Genomic DNA, 3,919 nt, shown 5'->3' on the forward strand with positions numbered 1-3,919 from the left:
GCGATGAAACACAGAAATTGCATCGGAATTAAATACAAAAGGCACAATGCCGACTTAAGTACAAGAACACTGACTCTTCTTACTAACTATATTTGAACCAGTCCTGTGGCACTAGTTATAGATTCCGATGCTTCACTTCTGATTTACTGTATCCCTCTGACCTTCTTATTGACGATGAAACACAGACATTGCATCGGAATTAAATACAAAAGGCACAATGCCGACTGAAGTACAAGAAGACTGAATCCTCCTACTGTCTACGATTGGAACCACTCCCGTGACACTAGTTTTAGATTCCGATGCTTCACTTCAGGTTTACTGTATCCCTCTGACCTTCTTAGTGACGATGAAACACACAAATTGCAACGGAATTAAATACAAAAGGCACAATGCCGACTTAAGTACAAGAAGACTGACTCTTCTTACTGTCTATGTTTTGAACCATTCCTGTGACACTCGTTATAGATTCCGAACCCTCACTCCAGGTTTACTGTATCCTTTGGACCTTCTTATTGACGATGAAACACAGAAATTGCATCGGAATTTAATACAAAAGGCACATTGGCGACTTAAGTACAAGAAGTCTGACTCTTCTTACTGACTACGCTTTGAACCATTCCTTTGACACTAGTTATAGATTCCGGTGCTTCACTTCAGGTTTACTGGATCCCTTGGGCCTACTTATTGACAATGAAACACAGAAATTGCATCGGAATTAAATACAAAAGGCACAATGCCGACTTAAGTACAAGAAGACTGAATCTTCCTACTGTCTACGATTTGAACCACTCCTGTGACACTAGTTTTAGATTCCGATGCTTCATTTCAGGTTTACTGTATCCCTCTGACCTTCTTACTGACGATGAAACACAGAAATTGCAACGGAATTAAATACAAAAGGCACAATGCCGACTTAAGTACAAGAAGACTGACTCTTCTTACTGACTATGTTTTGAACCATTCCTGTGACACTAGTTATAGATTCCGATGCTTCACTTCAGGTTTACCGTATCCCTTTGACCTTGTTATTGACGATGAAACACAGAAATTGCATCGGAATTAAATACAAAAGGCACAATGCCGACTTAAGTACTAGAAGACTGACTCTTTTTACTGTCTATGTTTTGAACCATTTCTGTGACACTACTTATAGATTCCGATGCTTCACTTCAGGTTTACTGTACCCCTGTGACCTTATTATTGCGATGAAACACAGAAATTGCATCGGAAATAAATACAAAAGGCACAATGCCGACTTAAGTACAAGAAGACTGACTCTTCCTAATGTCTATGTTTTGGACCATTCCAGTGACACTAGTTATAGATTCCGGTGCTTCACTCCAGGTTTACTGTATATCTTGGACCTTCTTATTGACGATGAAACACAGAAATTGCATCGGAATTAAATACAAAAGGCACAATGCCAACTTAAGTACAAGAAGACTGACTCTTCTTACTGACTATGATTTGATTCATTCCTGTGACACTAGTTATAGATTCCGATGCCTCACTCCAGGTTTACTGTATATCTTGGACCTTCTTATTGACGATGAAACACAGAAATTGCATCGGAATTGATTACAAAAGGCACAATGGCGATTTAAGTACAAGAAGACTGACTCTTCTTACTGACTATGTTTTGAACCACTCCTGTGACACTAGTTATAGATTCCGATGCTTCACTCCCGGTTTACTGTATCCCTTATACCTTCTTATTGACGATGAAACACAGATATTGCATCGGAATTAAATACAAAAGGCACAATGCCGACTTAAGTACAAGAAGACTGACTCTTCTTACTGTCATTGTTTTGAGCCATTCCTGTGACACTAGTTATAGATTCCGATGCATCACTCCAGGTTTACTGTATTCCTTGCACCTTCTTATTGACGATGAAACACAGAAATTGTATCGGAATTAAATAGAAAAAGCATAATGCCGACTTAAGTACAAGAAGACTGAATCTTCTTACTGACTATGTTTTGAACCATTCCTGTGACACTAGTTATAGATTCCGATACTTCACTTTAGGTTTACTGTATCCCTTGGACTGTCTTATTGACGTTGAAGCACAGATATTGTATCGGAATTAAATAGAAAAGACACAATGCCAACTTAAGTACAAGAAGACTGACTCTTCCTACTGCCTATGTTTTCAACCATTCCTGTGACACTAGTTATAGATTCCGATGCTTCACTACTGGTTAACTGTATCCCTCTGACCTTCTTATTGACGATGAAACCCAGAAATTGCATCGGAATTAAATACAAAAGGCACAATGCCGACTTAAGTACAAGAATACTGACTCTTCTTACTGTCTATGTTTTGAACCATCCCTGTGTCACTAGTGATAGATTCCGATGCTTCACTCCAGGTTTACTGTATCTCTTGGACCTTCTTATTGACGATGAAACACAGAAAATGCATCGGAATTAAATACAAAGGGCACAATGCCGACTTAAGTACAAGAAGACTGACTCTTCTTACTAACTATGTTTTGAACCACTCCTGTGACACTAGTTATAGATTCCGATGCTTCACTTCTGATTTACTGTATCCCTCTGACCTTCTTATTGACGATGAAACACAGACATTGCATCGGAATTAAGTACAAAAGGCTCAATGCCGAATTAAGTACAAGAAGACTGACACTTCTTACAGTCTATGTTTTGAAACATGCATGTGACACTAGTTATAGATTCCTCTGCTTCACTCCAGGTTTACTGTATCCCTTGGACCTTCGTATGGACGAAGAAACACAGAAATTGCATCGGCATTAAATACAAAAGGCACGATGCCTACTTGAGTACAAGAAGACTGACTCTTCTTACTGACTATGTTTTGAACCATTCCTGCGACACTAGTTATAGATTCCGATGCTTCACCTCAGATTTACTGTATCCCCCTGACCTTCTTATTGACGACGAAACACAGAAATTGCATTGGAATTAAATACTAAAAGCACAATGCCGAATTAAGTACAAGAAGACTGACTCTTCCTACTGTCTATGCTTTGAACCATTCCTGTGACACAAGTTATAGATGCTTCACTTCAGGTTTATTGCACCCCTCTGTCCTTCGTATTGACGATGAAACACAGAAATTGCATCCGAATTAAATACAAAAGGCACAATGCCGACTTAAGTACAAGAATACTGATTCTTCTTCTGTCTATGTTTTGAACCATTCCTGTGACACTAGTTATAGATTTCGATGCTTCACTTCAGGTTTACTGTATCCCTTGGACCTTCTAATTGACGATGAAACACAGAAATTGCATCAGAATTAAATACAAAAGGCACAATGCCGACTTAAGTACATGAAGACTGACTCTTGTTACTGACTATGTTTTGAACCATTCCTGTGACACTAGTTATAGATTCCGATGATTCACTTCAGCTTTACTGTATCCCTCTGACCTTCTTATTGACGATGAAACACAGAAATTGCATCGGAATTAAATCCAAAAGGCACAGTGCCGAATTAAGTACAAGAGGACTGACTCTTCTTACTGTCTATGTTTTGAACCATTCCTGTGACACTAGTTATAGATTGTGGTGCTTCACTTCAGGTTTACTGGATCTCTTGGACCTACTTATTGACTATGAAGCACAGAAATTGCATCGGAATTAAATACAAAAGGCACAATGCCGACTTAAGTACAACAAGACTGACTGTTCCTACTGTCTACGATTTGAACCATTCCTGTGACACTAGTTTTAGATTCCGATGTTTCACTTCAGGTTTACTGTATCCCTCTGACCTTCTTGTTGACGATGAAACACAGAAATTGCGTCGGAATTAAATACAAAAGGCACAATGCCGAATTAAGTACAAGAAGACTGACTCTTCTTGCTGTCCATCTTTTGAACCATTCCTGTGACACTAGATATAGATTCCGATGCTTCACTCTAGGT

The sequence above is a fragment of the Schistocerca piceifrons genome, unplaced genomic scaffold, assembly GCF_021461385.2.
Source record: "Schistocerca piceifrons isolate TAMUIC-IGC-003096 unplaced genomic scaffold, iqSchPice1.1 HiC_scaffold_2312, whole genome shotgun sequence".
Lineage (NCBI taxonomy): Eukaryota > Metazoa > Arthropoda > Insecta > Orthoptera > Acrididae > Schistocerca > Schistocerca piceifrons.